The 18,007-nt window shown below is 45.2% G+C and overlaps 1 protein-coding gene across 2 annotated transcripts in view; it reads left to right on the plus strand.

Moving 5' to 3' along the window:
• Positions 1 to 18,007, plus strand: part of LOC147606206 (pentatricopeptide repeat-containing protein At4g19191, mitochondrial-like) — a 46,684-nt gene that overhangs the window by 3,824 nt on the left and 24,853 nt on the right. The window contains exon 2 of one of the 2 annotated variants that reach the window (XM_086792360.1): positions 69 to 223. The gene's annotated coding sequence lies outside the window, so the exon portion shown is untranslated. The remainder of the gene's footprint in view (positions 1 to 68; positions 224 to 18,007) is intronic. The other variant, XM_086792361.1, reaches the window with a different exon arrangement.

Here is an 18,007-nt window from a genome sequence, read left to right on the forward strand (position 1 = left end):
GCATCCAAAGAGGGGTTTGTATTTTGGTAAATACCCAGAGGCTTTGATGCTTATATTATCACGTGCAGCCAAGCTCAACAGATGGCTCTTCGAGAAGGAGATGACATGGTGGGCCTACTTCAGCAAAGCTACTTTCTGGAGGATGCAGTGGACCCTCCTCAAATGGGCCTTTTGGCAGTGGGAGGGGATTTTAATATGTTTGAGCGACCCCAATACAAGTAAGGTCTCTCTTTCTCTCTCTTCTGAGGTAGGTGGGTTTGATATTTTCATTAAGATGCATTGTTAGAAATCTAAGCTAGGGAGGATCAAAGCACACCACTAAATCCATGATCAATAGTTAACACAATGACAAGAAAATGAATAAGGATAATCTCAAAGTTAGTTGTATTACTAACCTTTCACACATGTATAATTAAGAGCAAGAGCTTACATTAATCTATAGATTAAAAAGAAGCATCTAGATCCTCAATTCTCTTCTTGATTTCTCAATCAGTCGTGGATTCTTTCCACTAGTTCATGTGACACTATGTGCCCACCATGACATCATGAATTCTGCAGCCTTTCTTACATCAAGAATCTCTACTTCTTTTCACCTTTTTTCACCAATCTAAACCAAATGAGCTCTTGTTACGGTAATTAATTTATTGTTGGGTGACCTAATAAGTGAAAAGAATATCTTAGGCTAAGTTGATTGTGAGTGAATCCGATCAATGGTAATGCGTGTGAGACGTGCCGAGGCTAAGTTGATTGTGAGTGAATTCGATCAACTTTGTGAACATGTGCGATTCGTGTGAAGACATTGTGAGTGAATCCAATGTGGGAGTGAATCCAATTAATTATGTTTCACATAGTGTGAGAACATTGTGAGTGAATCCAATTAATCATGTGTGATGCATGGTTTATGTGCGAAGCATGATAGAAAAATGATTTTCATTTGTTAGAATTATTTTTGTGAGTGATTCCAAAGTAATTGTGATCTAACATTATGGACTATGTTGAGTATAGATCATAAGTTTGGAATAACCAAGGTGGACATTGGGGAGATTATCTAGCCAAGCACATGTGTGTTAAATATTTGATTTTGTATGGTTTGGCCATTGTACATATGTTCGGCAAGGTTTATTTTTATGAGATACTTTAAAAGCATTGAACTATGGTTCAATTTTGTAAAAGCCCAATTTTGAAAAAGCTATGCTATTTATGGCTCCAATGGGTAAATTTATGATTTAAATACCGCGTGTGGGAGTGGAGCTACACACGCACCCAATTTTGTATTCTTTGAATTTTATGCTCTTGAATTATGTTATGGTGTTTATGGTTTATTTCTTCTATTATTCAATTTGTGGAATATTCTAATCTCCATGTACCATGGTCCTATAACAGTGGTATTATAGCACGGCAAATTCAAGTATTGAATTTGAGTCATGGAGAATTAAAGAAAAATCAAGAAATTTATTTTTCTCAAGGTTATTGGCTTGGAGCAAATTTTTGAAGGCTTTTTTTCTATTGTTAAATTTTTGCACGAGAAAAAGGAAGCCTGTAGCACAAGGAGTACATGTACTTGAGGGATCTATTACTCTTTGGTTTGAAAAGACAAAAGGGAAAAGATCTTTGGGCAAAGAAGAGAAGCTTTATGTGAATTTTCAGAGCCCTTGGATGTGATTGAAGATCAAGGGCAACCAAAGAAGATGGAAAACCACTTTGCACAAGACCAAAACCACCTTGGTTTTTCAATTCTCTTAGTCTCTTCTTGATCCGTCAGTATGGATGAAGTCTGGAATTGAAAAAGGATTGGGCTTAGCTTTTGGATTGCTAAATTACTAAGCATGACAGATTTGTATAATGGAGGGTTCATATTAATCTTTCAAATTAAAGATTATCCAAATTATCCTCATGGAAGAAGACTCTGTGCGCCGATTTCAAGAGGGAGAAATTATTTTTAAAATTTAGTCAAATTATTTTTAAATTCCATTAAACCATTACTAATCTTCATCTCTCTCTTCCCCTGGGCGACGGCGATTGTTACGGTTGCTCTTCTCTTTTTCTCTCCAAATCGTGCTATGCGCAAGTGGGTTATACCGTGTGCGGCCTACAATCGTTGACCGTTTGTTTGCTAAACTTTTTACAAAGCTTAAATAAGCTTTAGACAAGCCTTACAAAAGCTTTGATTAAAGCTTAGTATCCAAAGCTAAAGTTTTTTTTTTTGTTATTATAAGGCTTACAAAAGCTTTTATATATCTTCTAAGAACATGTACAAGTGCAGATTGTGGGAGAGGTCGGATATATTTTTTTTCTTCTACTTTCCAATTTGGATACCCGCTCCACAGAATTACAGCCATGGAGAAGCTTTATCAAAAGCTTAACTTTTGTAAGCTTTAAAGCTTAAAACTATTATAAGCTTTACAACCTTCATTGGATACAAAAAGAGATAAAGACAAGGAGCCTTACAAAATTACTCCTTCTACAAAAGAAATTCAGCAAGTGATCAATTGGGTTTCTTCTTCGACAATTTAAAAAAAAACTCATTTGAAGACTACAACAAGATATTACTTGGGTTTATTGTCGATATCAAGGAGATAATTGGATTATTATTTTTATTCTTCGTTGACACCATCGATTTCAAGCACTTCAACAAGCCTTCTTTCGAAATACACAAGAGTCAAATAAGCTTGCTACTTTATTTTATTTTATTTTTGCACTTTCATATTATTTTGCTTGCTTCTTTTACAATGGTTACAAATCCACAACCACTTACTATCCAAGATCAACTAAACACACTTCAATTTCAGTTGTTGAGTGAGAAGAGGCAAAGAGAAGATCTTGAGTGGAAATTTGCTCACAAAAAGTGAAGACGTACATATTTCGAATCTGATTCTTTGGATTCTGAGGAGGATCCTATCCAAAGGACTGTGCTATTAGCACACTCATCCCCAGTTTCTACCCATTTCTGGTGTCCTTTTAGTCCCTTTTGCATGGCCCTTGATTGTGGGTTGGCCACCCCTATTTTACATATTTTTTTGGGATTTTTCCCAGCCTGTATGGTTTTTTCCTAGTCGGCCAGCTTATGTAGCTCCAGTCGGCAGCTCTCCCCACCTATTTATAGGTGGGCTGGCCTCTTAACTTTTTCATCTTGCCTTGTCTATCTTTTGCTCCCTCACTTATGAGACTACTTCTGTCTCTTGCTTGGGGTTGTATTGCTTCAGTATATTCAGCATAGTTGCTTCATATTTCTCTCTCTCTTGCACTCTCTATTCAGCACACTCTAGTGCTCTTTTGCTTCCGCGCCTTTCATGGTATCATCGTTCCCGGTTTAGCGATTCCATCTGTTGCCCCAGATTTAGTCCTATTTACAGTCCCTTAACCTCTGCGTTTTTCTCAGATTTGCAGCTTTCTACTTGCTGCGTTTTCTGGACAGCTTCTGCTGGTTGTTTTCCTTCAGTTTGGCTTCATCGCTTGCAGCCAAAAGGTAACTTTCTCATCAGGGTTTCACTTCTGCTTGGAGTTTGGATCTAGGTGGCCTGTTTTTTAAGGACAACAGCCCCTCTTTGGCTGCATTTTTCTCTCCGGTGGACATTCCCTTGTGCAGAGGGGGATTGTGGTGGTTCGGGCTTTGGTGGCACCCTTGGTACTTGTGGAGGACGCTTCCTTCTTTTGAGATGGTGCATGTCATGTGCATCATAGATGCCATGGACATTTTCAGGGCTAAATCCAGAAGAGGCAGCCAGATAAAGAGTATGAACCAGGTAGAACCAGAATGATAGAGCACAGGGCACTTTTGGCAGTGTAGACTGGAGACAGGCGTGGAGAGCAAGCTGAAGATCAGATGGCTGTCGGCTGCTCATGGAAGTGGTCGGCTGAACCAGAAAACAGGGGCAGCAGGCGCATCATGCTCAAGGAGGAGATCCAGTCGGGGCTACGTTAAAGCATTTAATGCACTTATGACTGGCCGACCAGCAGTCGGCCAGCATAAAGGGTGTCCAAGACCCATATAAAAAGGCAAGGGTGCTCATAGATTGAGTCATTCATTCCTGTATGGAGTGGATCATTAGGGTCCTAGTTTAGGACAAGATTTTGGGTGTTCACCACCTTTTATGTAAGGCAACCTATGGCTGTAGATTAGGGTGTACCTTTTTGTACCATATGAATATACTGAATTTTCCAGCACATCTCTCTCTCTCTCTCTCTACTCTCTCTCTCTATATTTGCATTTTGCATCAGATGGTTTCCAGGAGTGTTTAGGGCTGAAAGAAGACTCCCAGAGCTTCTACGTGTTACATTGGTATCAGAGCATCAGGCTCAGCAAACCTAAACACTGATTGAGTCCCATATGATGGTGTACAGGTCCAAGGTACAGGAAAGTACACGGATTCAAAGCCCAAGGCAAGGAACACAGATCGGGAAGAACTCCCAGGAGGTTGGTTGGTGGTGTTCCACAGTGCCAAAGGGGATGGCAGTCCTGTGAGCCAGATAGGTTCCCGGGTAACGGTCCCAAGGGAGGTTTATCCTCCAAGGGTGATGTGAGTGCTAGACTCATTTCTCAGGAAAGAAGACCAAGACGGTGTTCAGAGTCAGGGTAGGAATGGATTGTGGACTAGAGGAAAACCGATGCATAGATCTCGTCAGAGACAAAGTGGTTTGGAGAATAGGCCGGGTGTTCAGAGAAAAAGTGTTGCCAGGGATGGATGATGACAGAGGGACTTCGGGACAGGATTGGGATGATGACAGTCATCCAAGAGCAGGTTGGAATCCCGTCATCAAGTTTAGCAGAGGGGGATGTCATGTGCATCATAGATGCCATGGACATTTTCAGGGCTAAATTCAGAAGAGGCAGCCAGATAAAGAGTATGAACCAGGTAGAACCAGAATGATAGAGCACAGAGCACTTTTGGCAGTGTAGACTGGAGACAGGCGTGGAGAGCAAGCTGAAGATTAGATGGCTGTCGGCTGCAGGATAGGTGTTGCTGGCTGCACACAAGGCTGTCGGCTGCTCATGGAAGTGGTCGGCTGAACCAGAAAACAGGGGCAGCAGAGCAGGCGCATCATGCTCAAGGAGGAGATCCAGTCGGGGCTGCGTTAAAGCATTTAATACACTTATGACTGGCCAACCAACAGTCGGCCAGCATAAAGGGTGTCCAAGACCCATATAAAAAGACAAGGGTGCTCATAGATTGAGTCATTCATTCCTGTATGGAGTGGATCATTAGGGTCCTAGTTTAGGACAGGATTTTGGGTGTTCACCACCTTTTATGTAAGGCAGCCTATGGCTGTAGATTAGGGTACCTTTTTGTACCATATGAATATACTGAATTTTCCAGCACATCTCTCTCTCTCTCTCTACTCTCTCTCTATATCTGCATTTTGCATCAGATGGTTTCCAGGAGTGTTTAGGGCTGAAAGAAGACTCCCAGAGCTTCTGCGTGTTACAGTGCATATTTTTGAGATTGAGCCCAAGCTTTTGTGATGGTTGCTTCGACTACTCTTCATATGTTCTCTGAGTCTGCAAAGTTGGATGGTTCCAACTACACCTTGTGGAAGGTAAAGGTGAAATCAGCCTTGCGCGGCGTGTATCTCTGGGATTGGCTTGTTACACCGGCCAATGCCACCCCTCCCACCCTTGCTTCTGCTGGTGTGACTCAGGCACAAATTGATCTTTGGCAGGCAAATGATCGTCGTGTTTTCTCCTTTCTGATATTGAACTGTCAGGATTTTGTTCTCTCTCATGTGCGTACAGCAGATGCTGCACATGAAGCTCGGAAGGCTTTTGCAGATCTCTACGAGATTAAGTCTCTGGGTCAGATTTTGGCGTTGGAAAACTATTTGTGGCAAGGATATCTCTATCGAGGACATGGCTATTTGGCTTCTCTCCAAGCTTCCAGAGAGGTTTGATGCTTATTTTCAGTCTCTTGTTTCTGTTGGAAGGTTGGCGATTTTGAGCGTGTGATCCATGGCTAGAAGGTGCCTTGGATTATCCCAGAAGTGGAAGCATGGGAAGTTGAAGAGCCATATATAGGCTAGAGTGGCACCTTGTCATAATCATCTCCTCCGGTTGGTGTTTTGGGGGGCAGTGTAACATGCGGAAGCTTCGGGGAAGAATCGGTAACTTCAATACTCAGAAATCAGCACTCTTTTCGCGACGGATATTAACGCACAAACTGAAAGGAGAAGTGCAGAAAATAGAGAGATAAATAGATAGATAGATAGATATATTAACGTCTACGAGAGGCCAAAGTCGGCCTATGAGGCAAAAAATAATACAAGTGTGTTCTTCCGGTCATCAGAAGAAAAGAAAAAGAAAGAAAAGGAAAAGAAAGAAAAGAAAAAGTGTGCATGTGTCTGGATACAACTGTGAATCATCATGCATCGGCGGTGGAGCCCATATACAAACAATATAAAGGGGGGTGGGGATGTGGATGGAGTGGTAAGGCAAGATGCATCTCTATATGCTGAAGGGGTAGTACAAGCATGTTATGCAGATCTATGTAACTCCATCCAGTGCCATAAGAGGGATATAAGATATCATACATCGCCGATGCTGAGGCTGTGAGAGTGGCGTGAACATGTACCTCGAGTCTGAATGAAAGCGAGCTAGCCTCTCCTGTGTCTCCATCTGGTGTCTCATCAGGATAGCTACTATCTCTCGGTGACGGAGTCGGGGTGCTCTATGTCCAGTCTGTCTAGGTCTCCTCCTGGCTCTCAATTCCTCTGCTCTCTGTGCAGTCACCCCACGTGGTACATCAGCTGGCACTGGCATAGCTCTCTAGAAGAAATCTGTGAGCTGAAACTGTCTCCCACCCCTAGTGGGAGCGGGTGTCTAGAGGAGTCTCTCTCGAGAACTATGAAGCTCTAGTAGTAGCTGCCAAGCTGTCGCTGGTCCGAGGCCTCCATCAAGTGATGTAGTGAAGAGTGCTCCTCAAACAATCCTACATATCTATCTCTGGCCCCCCTGGTGGGCTCTACATCTACATACTACAGGTTGAGAAGGTGATGCGCCTGAATTCCAATGGCTGGGCAAGGCCTTTGCACACATCCCAAGGGCTGGGCAGCCTGTATGGGCTGCCCCATACTTGCCCTACAGCCATGTAAAGGCTGTAAACTCCTGGAATCTGCCTTATTCTTGCCCTAGGGCTATCCTACAGCCCCTCCATGGCTGGTGGGTTCAGCCTGGGCCTTCCTGGCCCTCATGGGGGTGGTTCCACACCATTCCCATCCCCACACTAAGATCCGGGGTAGCCCTATGGGCTGGCCCCTTGTCCTAAACACTAACTACTCAATGATCTGGCATCCGGTACCATACCAGATACACAGAATCACTGACATCATTCTAGAGGGAGACTCACAACGCGGACTGGCACTGTTTCATGTGCAGGACAGTGCACACCTGACCTTAGACTCCTGTGCAGGACAATGCACACCTGACCTCGGACAACTAAGATGGATCCTTGGCTGACTCGTCCCGGATTGGGCTCACATGGGAGTAGTTCACCATCCTAGGTCCTGCACCTTATGTACAGAAATGTCTACGTGGCATCCAAGTGCGGGATGCACGTGACATCCCCTTCTGCTTAACTTGATGGAAGCTGCATAGCCTCCAAATAATCCATCAATAACGCCGGATAGTCTTCGAAAAACTCTTTGTCAAGCCATACCGCTTCATGAGTTCCTCGGTCCTAAAACTTCGTGAGGAACTGTCGTAGTCTTCGGCTTGAGCCATGCCTGAAACGGTGCAAAAGGATCTGTTCTGGAACCATAACTTCTGCTTCATCCACAATGTCTGGTTCTGTTTCGTCTTTGACCTCTGAGGGGTTGGACCTGCATATGGCTTTAACCAACTGACATGAAATACATCGTGCATAGTCCAACTCGGAGGTAGCTTTAACTGCATAGACACCTCATTAATCTTTTTCCGGATGGGAAAAGGTCCGAAGCTCCTGAAAGACAACTTTGGGCATCGCTTGTCCACCTGTTTCAGTCTTTGCTTCATAATCCGAAGATAAACCCAATCCCCTTCCGAAAACTTCATATCCCTTCGGTCTTTATTGGCTGTCGAGTGTAGGTCTCTTGCGCTTTAGCCAATCTGTCTTTTATTGACTCTAAAATCTCCTAGTAAGACTCCATCACTCTGTTCGCCTCCGGTACTGAAGACGAAGTCCTGGTCAACAACGACTGGAAAGGTCTTCCAAACGCTGTCTCATATGGAGTCCTGCCAATAGCTGAAGAAAAAGAATCATTCAAAACAGCTTGAACTAAAGGCAAATATGATTCCCACTTACCTTGCTGATCGTGGACATAACACTTCAGCACATCAAAGGCCAACTGGTTGTATATCTATGTCTGGCCGTCTGTCTGTGGGTGGAATGCACTGGAAAAATTCAACTTATTACCAAAATTATCAAACAATGCCCTCCAAAAATGATTGGTAAACTTGGCATCTCGGTCTGACACTATGGTTCTAGGAATCCCGCCAATCGGGTACCAATGCCGAATGAACAACTGGGCAACATCCTCGGCGGTCACATTGGCCCTACAAGGAATAAGCATAACAAATTTGCTAAACCTATCAACTATCAACAATAGTTAAGCACTACGTATTACGCTTACTCGGACTGGGAGGCAGATTCGTGACAAAGTCCATGGAAATGTCTTGGAAAGGACCCTCAGGAATTGGCAAGGGCTGTAATAACCCTATCTTCTTTCCACGAGGAGCTTTCACCTTTTGACAAATGTCACAGCGTTGTACATATGTAAACACATCACGCCTCATCTTTGGCCAATAGTATTACCGTTCCAATTTCTCCAGAGTCGAATTCATGTCCCTATGACCACGTGTAATGGCGTCATGGAGAAGGGCTGCCTTGAATGACTTCATGACACATAATCGGCCTTTGTAGAAAAGCCAACCATCGCGTATCAGAAAGTGGTATGGTCCTGTGGCATCCAATGCCTGTTCCCACTGAGTACTGAATTCCTCAGACTTCGCGTATGTGTGCTTCATGTCCTCTAGTCCTGTACCAACAAGGTCAAGTCTAGTGGTCTGAATCGTAGACATTTGTCCCTTCCTGCTCAAAGCGTCGGCCACTGGATTGGCCTTTCTTGGAAAGTACTCAATCATACCACCGAATTGCTGGAATATCTGACTCCACCAGTGTTGTCGATCACTCCACTGTGCACTTGGCATTGTCTGAATCCAGCGTAATGCCTGATAGTCAGTGTGAACCTCGAAGTCACGGCCATACAGGAAATGTTTCTAATGTTTCAAGGCCTGTATCACTGCTAGGAGTTCATGATCATAAACTGAGTAGTTCTTCTCGGCGGGCAGTAACTTACGAGACATGTAAGCTATTGGATGATCATTCTGTTGCAATACACCTCCAATAGCGATGTTACTCGCATCGGTGATCACCTGAAATGGGTCGTCCCACGAGGCAAGAGCTAAACAAGGCACTTTTGATAAAGCCACCTTGAGGTTCTAGAATGCCTCCAACGCTCGTGGAGTCATTCGAATCTTTTGCCTTCTTGTTTTCACTCCCTTTAGCAGATCGGTGAGATCTGCCGAGAGGTCAGAAAACTTGCCTGGCATATACCCACAAATGATTTGATGTCATAGACTGTCTGAGGTACTTCCCAGTTGACAATCTCGACCACTTTAGCCGGATCAAGTCGAATGCCTTCAACACTAATTATATATCCCAAGTAATGCACCTGGAACAGATAAAATTCCAACTGCTTTTCATTGACGTAGAGCTCGTTGCTTTCCAGCAACTTAAGGACTTTCTCCACATCAACGTCATGCTACTCAACCGTAGCTGAAAAAACCAATATGCCATCCAGAAATATGAACACACTTTCCAATCAAATCCCGGAAAACACGCATCATCATGCGGTTAAATGTAGCTGGGGCGTTCGTCAAACCAAATGGCATGACCACAAATTCATAGTGGGCCCGTTCTGTACAGAAGACTGTCTTGGGCATGTCCCCCTCCACAATCCGCACCTAGTGGTACCCACTCTTTAAATCAAGTTTCGAGAACACCTTTGCTCCATTCAGTCTCTCGAGAATATAGTCAATTCGAGGCATCGGGAATCTGCTCTTGATAGTTAGCTTGTTGAGTGCACGATAATCGACACACAAACGGGAAGATCCATCTTTCTTCTTGACAAATAAGATCGGTGCTGCAAATGGCGACACGCTGGGGGGGATGAAGCCAGATTGCAACAATTCTTGGAGTTGGCGGTCCAACTCTGATTCCATTGCCTTGGAAAGGCGATACGGAAACTTGCTCGGGGGTTCTGAGCCTGGGAGGAGGTCTATCTTGTGGTCCTCCGGTCCGGACGAGGGGAGCTGGGGAGGGAGGCTGTCCTGAATAAAAATCTTTTGGAACTTTTCATGGAGAACCGAGTACTTCTCGGAAGCACTGGCCATTGTCTGGGCTGTCTGGATGTAAATCATCGCACACTGCGCCTTTTTCCTGATTGCTTGCTTAGCCTGCAAGTGGCTTATGAGCGGAAAGTTCGGAATTCCTAGCTCACACTTAATGGTTACCGGGACGTTTGACACATTCCGATTAATCTGGAACATGTGCTTGTCCCACTTGACATCAGGAAGAAACTTGTGAAACTACTGAATACCCAAAATTATGTCTGCTCCTACAAGAGGGGCAACCATAAAGTCACGCACAAACTCTATGCCTTGAATCACTAACTTAGCACCTAGAGCTTCATACTTGATGCGCGTTGTCATGCCTGTGCTAAAACCCTCAACCTGTTTGTCCACCAAAGTCAGCTCGAAACGGGCACGCCTAGCGGCCTGTTCCGTGACCACATCCTCCGTGCTGCTGCTGTCAAACAAGACAACGACTCTCTGGCCATCTATGTAGCCAAAGGACTTGAGCAATTCGTTGCGCTCATACTCCTGGTCATGGGCGCCCTTCTGCTTATCTTCGAGCTCCCGGCTAATAATTGCTCCAACTGAAGCACCGGGGTTTGAAGAACTAGGGGTAGCCGCTGGGGTCTGTGTGGGAGCTGAGCTCACCACTGATGGGGAGAATCAGCAATTAGGGTTAGGTTAGAGTATTCATGGGAGACATACACAGAGAAGCACCAGGGAGAGAGAGAGAGAGAGAGTTGTGGGGATAAGTCAACTCATGAGGTATGAGTGTGTGACTCCCCTATCACACATGTATATTGCACTAGTACACATAGTGCACTTAGTACATTAAAAGTACTAAGTGTACTATGTACTATAACTTATGGGCTTGTACACACTATAAGGGTGGGCATAACGCCTTTACCCCAACAACCTCCCACTTAAAGGCAAAGTGCCCTTAAGTAAAGGAAAAGAAAAAAATCAGCATGTACATGATAATATACAAGGCCATATCAAGGCTGAAAATGGCCTCATCCAATGCCCATCAAGTGTCTGCAATGAGCAAACCGCTCCGGAGGCAAACTCTTCGTCAACAGATCAGCCGGGTTGTCATCCGTGTGAATCTTAACAAGCTGAATTTGCTTGTTGTAAACCGGCCTCCAGAAAGCAAAGGGCGGTGGAACAAACATTCGCACATAAAACACTTCAACACCATTGAGGACCTAGAAAAGGAAAACAAACAGGGGGAGCTAGAGTGCTCCTGCAAATAGTACACGGACACCGATTGGCCCCAAATCGCAGTGGCGCCCCTTGCGGTATTTCTTTAATTGATTATAAGAGCTTTGATTACAATATAAAGCTGGTAATTCAGCCGTCCCAGTAGAACTCCTGAAGCCTGCAAAGAACCTGCATCTGGCTTCTTGTCCACATGGCATCCACAAATAAATCCAGCCATTGTTCACATCAAAAGACTCTTACACATTGAGTCTGCATACAGAAGCTTTCTCCCATGATCAAGGCTGCCACAACCATCCATAGCCTCTCACACTATGAACAGCATCACACCCTGACACATCCAGTGCTCCTGCATCACAACACAAACTCCCAAACTGTCTCTCAAGAGAGTATCACAGCACAGCATACCATACAGTTGACACACTTGTACAAACCCTCTCTACCATCCAAGGGTACTATCCATCTCTGTCATGGATTTCCTGTCCCCTGTCCTATCAGTAGCAAGGCTGTACCAAACATGTGTCCACTCCTGTACCTTCTGCCTGCATGTGACCTATCTCCTGGAGAAACCCAAAAACATGTTTCCTCGAGAAAACCTACGACCTGTTTCCACATGAAACCCTTAGGCCTGTTTCCCTTTGAAACTTATGTCCTGTTTCCATACATCTAGTTACCTGTTCCCTCATGAAACATCTGGCAACATAGAGATGCCCATAACTGCAGGTCCCACTGTTCCTTTCTAGCAGGAAGAACACAATCTGCTCCATGAGCACGCAGCCATGCGAGCTTGCATCACTCCCATGCCAAGAAACATAACCACATGACCTGTACTTGCAGCCAAAAACCCAAGCACATGGCTGAATTTGCGACCAAACAAAAACAGCCCATAAACTGTCCCAAAACAGTCCTGAATCAAAGCATAGAAAGGCTGAAAGTTCCATCTGATGAACGCCATCGACATGATGTCTATGTTCATGGAAAAACCAACCTCTGCCCACCTTTATGCCGACTTTGAATGTACAGATCTGAAAAACAGCCCCGTACCCGTCTGTACCACCTCGGGATACGTGCCAGGAGTTGTACTTGCGCAATCAGTCTGCTGTCCACTCATGTACCTGCCTGAATCTGAGTACACAGTTCTGTCCAGCACTTGTCTGCACTGCCTGCAGCAACTGTACTTGCTGTACCAGGCTGTCCGTACACTGTACGGTAGCCGTACAGTATGGTACAGCTGTTGTACCTGCTGGTACAGCCTGACCAGACCCTGTGTGCAGCAGAAAACCTTGCAGCAGCTCCTATGCGCAGCCAACCAACAGAAGAGAAAGAGGGTATTTGCAGCAGATCTGGCCGTACAGTGCTGTACGGCTGGTTTGCACTCAGAAAATCAGCAACAGCAGCACGGCTTCTCCAACGATCCTTCTCTTCTTCTTTTCCACGCTAGAGAACATGCGCTTCAAGGCTCCTCCACGACTCCTTTCCCAAAAGCTAGAGAGAGAGGGAGGAGAGAGAAGCACTACTCCAAAAGTGGCTCCTCCCCAAAAATAATCCCTAGGGCCCCAAACTTTAATAAGTTCCTAGGGCCACTAAGGCCTAGGGGCAAACTTTAATAAACATTAAAGTTTAATGTTTCTAGTTCCCCCCTTCACACCTAGGGATGTCCACACATCTTAAACTCTGTCCGGGCACCCCCCATGTGAATCATAAAATATTCTGACTCTGCTACCACCATGCCCACACTTGTACTGTTCCATTTTCACAGGGCCATGACATACCCCCCGCTTGAAAAATGGCAAGCGTCCTCGATTGCATTCTGGTGATGCATCAAAATATCCCATATGGCAAAAACAATGGCCTTCCAATGCATCTGGGTGATAAAACAATCATCCTGCACAATAAGCCACACTGTCCTCTTGCTTGTTCCTTCAGAACCTACAGCAAAAGTCTAAAACCAAATGGAAACACATTAACTGTGTTAGCCAAAAACAAAACCATGCATCATTCTACATATGGCACACATATGCATGACACACACATGCATTCGCAAACAATATGCTCCTCAAAATGCTCTACCTACTCCAAAGTAACAGTCTAAGGGCTGCTCGCAAGCCTTACGCCCATGGGCATCCCGCAGGACCCACGACTGATGGTAAAACATGAGCATATGAAAGCACTCAATGCATCCAAACACTACATCTACCAAGTACTTTCCCACATATGTCTCATGGCCATCCCGCAGGAGTTACACCCAATGGTGCATCCATGACATAATAAAGCACTTGATGTATCATACCAACATACATGCAGCACACGACACAATGCAGAGTATTTCCCAATGTATTCTCAATGGTACCAGGATCCAATGGCACCAGAATACAAAAATACCTCTACCTCAAAAAAAGTGTATGCATACATGCACAAATAGAGTTCGATCCATATTTCCATGAACCAAACCAACTCTAGGACTGCTCGCAAGACTTATGCCCTCCATAGAGTTATCCATAGTTGCAGTTATAGTTCAAGGTGCGCGCGACTGCCAACTTTACCATCTCATGTGACTAGTACACAATATCATAGAAGTCCCATAAGCAGATGTACTGTCAGCCTCAGTACCTTCGGGTGAATACAAAGATGTCACCAAGCGACTCCTAGATAACAACTGAGCCTGTCTGTAACAACAAGGGAGCGGAGGTGCTACCCCCCTCTTGAGCATCAGGCAATGCTCCAGACCCATGCTCTGCTGAACCTGAATGAGCCGTAACAAGAGTCGACTCCAACTCATAGGCATCAAGATAAAGCTGCAACTCCTGAGGTGAATCTGCTAAGTCACCCTCCTCCATCCACTTCGCATCCATCAGTGAACCTCCTCCATCCACTTCGTATCCATCAGTGAACAACTCTTGAACTTCACAGGATAGCGATGGGAAACCTTACCCTGTACCTTTCTTTCCTTATGTGCCAGTATATGCTCAGGAATAAGAACCTCGTCAAGTTCCTCCACTTCCATCTGAGCCTCATCTGATACATTCTCAGGCACCCAAAACCTGCTTGCACTCCACCCAAGTGATAAGCACAAGTCCTCGATGAAGCATAGTAGATCACCACAAACATAGAAAGAAACTGTCTTCCGAACCCATGAAGCCTCTATGAAGATACCACCGGTGACAAACTGTCGAAAGCCATAGCCTTCAACGCATCTCCTGCACCATAACACTTCAACTGCTTCTTGTTCCTGGCCGACTACTTCTTGTCCTTGGTGTCTTTTCTCCTGAGCTTCATCTTCAGCTCTTGCTCTTCACCTCATATAGGCAAAGACACAAAATCCTGTACTGTGTCCTGCACTTCCTTGAAGCTTTTGATGTGACTCTCATGAGACAACCACGAGCTCACCCCCTTAGGAAAGTTGGCGATTGTCCCGACCAAAGCAACCACGGACTCGCCCACTTGAGAAAGTCGACGATGTGTCCCGGCAAACGGAACCTTGTAAACCGGCCTCCAGAAAGCAAAGGGCGGTGGAACAAACATTCGCACATAAAACACTTCAACACCATTGAGGACCTAGAAAAGGAAAACAAACAGGGGGAGCTAGAGTGCTCCTGCAAATAGTACACGGACACCGATTGGCCCCAAATCGCAGTGGCGCCCCTTGCGGTATTTCTTTAATTGATTATAAGAGCTTTGATTACAATATAAAGCTGGTAATTCAGCCGTCCCAGTAGAACTCCTGAAGCCTGCAAAGAACCTGCATCTGGCTTCTTGTCCACACGGCATCCACAAATAAATCCAGCCATTGTTCACATCAAAAGACTCTTACACATTGAGTCTGCATACAGAAGCTTTCTCCCATGATCAAGGCTGCCACAACCATCCATAGCCTCTCACACTATGAACAGCATCACACCCTGACACATCCAGTGCTCCTGCATCACAACACAAACTCCCAAACTGTCTCTCAAGAGAGTATCACAGCACAGCATACCATACAGTTGACACACTTGTACAAACCCTCTCTACCATCCAAGGGTACTATCCATCTCTGTCATGGATTTCCTGTCCCCTGTCCTATCAGTAGCAAGGCTGTACCAAACATGTGTCCACTCCTGTACCTTCTGCCTGCATGTGACCTATCTCCTGGAGAAACCCAAAAACATGTTTCCTCGAGAAAACCTACGACCTGTTTCCACATGAAACCCTTAGGCCTGTTTCCCTTTGAAACTTATGTCCTGTTTCCATACATCTAGTTACCTGTTCCCTCATGAAACATCTGGCAACATAGAGATGCCCATAACTGCAGGTCCCACTGTTCCTTTCTAGCAGGAAGAACACAATCTGCTCCATGAGCACGCAGCCATGCGAGCTTGCATCACTCCCATGCCAAGAAACATAACCACATGACCTGTACTTGCAGCCAAAAACCCAAGCACATGGCTGAATTTGCGACCAAACAAAAACAGCCCATAAACTGTCCCAAAACAGTCCTGAATCAAAGCATAGAAAGGCTGAAAGTTCCATCTGATGAACGCCATCGACATGATGTCTATGTTCATGGAAAAACCAACCTCTGCCCACCTTTATGCCGACTTTGAATGTACAGATCTGAAAAACAGCCCCGTACCCGTCTGTACCACCTCGGGATACGTGCCAGGAGTTGTACTTGCGCAATCAGTCTGCTGTCCACTCATGTACCTGCCTGAATCTGAGTACACAGTTCTGTCCAGCACTTGTCTGCACTGCCTGCAGCAACTGTACTTGCTGTACCAGGCTGTCCGTACACTGTACGGCAGCCGTACAGTATGGTACAGCTGTTGTACCTGCTGGTACAGCCTGACCAGACCCTGTGTGCAGCAGAAAACCTTGCAGCAGCTCCTATGCGCAGCCAACCAACAGAAGAGAAAGAGGGTATTTGCAGCAGATCTGGCCGTACAGTGCTGTACGGCTGGTTTGCACTCAGAAAATCAGCAACAGCAGCACGGCTTCTCCAACGATCCTTCTCTTCTTCTTTTCCACGCTAGAGAACATGCGCTTCAAGGCTCCTCCACGACTCCTTTCCCAAAAGCTAGAGAGAGAGGGAGGAGAGAGAAGCACTACTCCAAAAGTGGCTCCTCCCCAAAAATAATCCCTAGGGCCCCAAACTTTAATAAGTTCCTAGGGCCACTAAGGCCTAGGGGCAAACTTTAATAAACATTAAAGTTTAATGTTTCTAGTTCCCCCCTTCACACCTAGGGATGTCCACACATCTTAAACTCTGTCCGGGCACCCCCCATGTGAATCATAAAATATTCTGACTCTGCTACCACCATGCCCACACTTGTACTGTTCCATTTTCACAGGGCCATGACATACCCCCCGCTTGAAAAATGGCAAGCGTCCTCGATTGCATTCTGGTGATGCATCAAAATATCCCATATGGCAAAAACAATGGCCTTCCAATGCATCTGGGTGATAAAACAATCATCCTGCACAATAAGCCACACTGTCCTCTTGCTTGTTCCTTCAGAACCTACAGCAAAAGTCTAAAACCAAATGGAAACACGTTAACTGTGTTAGCCAAAAACAAAACCATGCATCATTCTACATATGGCACACATATGCATGACACACACATGCATTCGCAAACAATATGCTCCTCAAAATGCTCTACCTACTCCAAAGTAACAGTCTAAGGGCTGCTCGCAAGCCTTACGCCCATGGGCATCCCGCAGGACCCACGACTGATGGTAAAACATGAGCATATGAAAGCACTCAATGCATCCAAACACTACATCTACCAAGTACTTTCCCACATATGTCTCATGGCCATCCCGCAGGAGTTACACCCAATGGTGCATCCATGACATAATAAAGCACTTGATGTATCATACCAACATACATGCAGCACACGACACAATGCAGAGTATTTCCCAATGTATTCTCAATGGTACCAGGATCCAATGGCACCAGAATACAAAAATACCTCTACCTCAAAAAAAGTGTATGCATACATGCACAAATAGAGTTCGATCCATATTTCCATGAACCAAACCAACTCTAGGACTGCTCGCAAGACTTATGCCCTCCATAGAGTTATCCATAGTTGCAGTTATAGTTCAAGGTGCGCGCGACTGCCAACTTTACCATCTCATGTGACTAGTACACAATATCATAGAAGTCCCATAAGCAGATGTACTGTCAGCCTCAGTACCTTCGGGTGAATACAAAGATGTCACCAAGCGACTCCTAGATAACAACTGAGCCTGTCTGTAACAACAAGGGAGCGGAGGTGCTACCCCCCTCTTGAGCATCAGGCAATGCTCCAGACCCATGCTCTGCTGAACCTGAATGAGCCGTAACAAGAGTCGACTCCAACTCATAGGCATCAAGATAAAGCTGCAACTCCTGAGGTGAATCTGCTAAGTCACCCTCCTCCATCCA

This window comes from Cibotium barometz, chromosome 58 (assembly GCF_041138505.1).
Source record: "Cibotium barometz isolate CiBa-2024 chromosome 58, ASM4113850v1, whole genome shotgun sequence".
Classification (NCBI taxonomy): domain Eukaryota; kingdom Viridiplantae; phylum Streptophyta; class Polypodiopsida; order Cyatheales; family Cibotiaceae; genus Cibotium; species Cibotium barometz.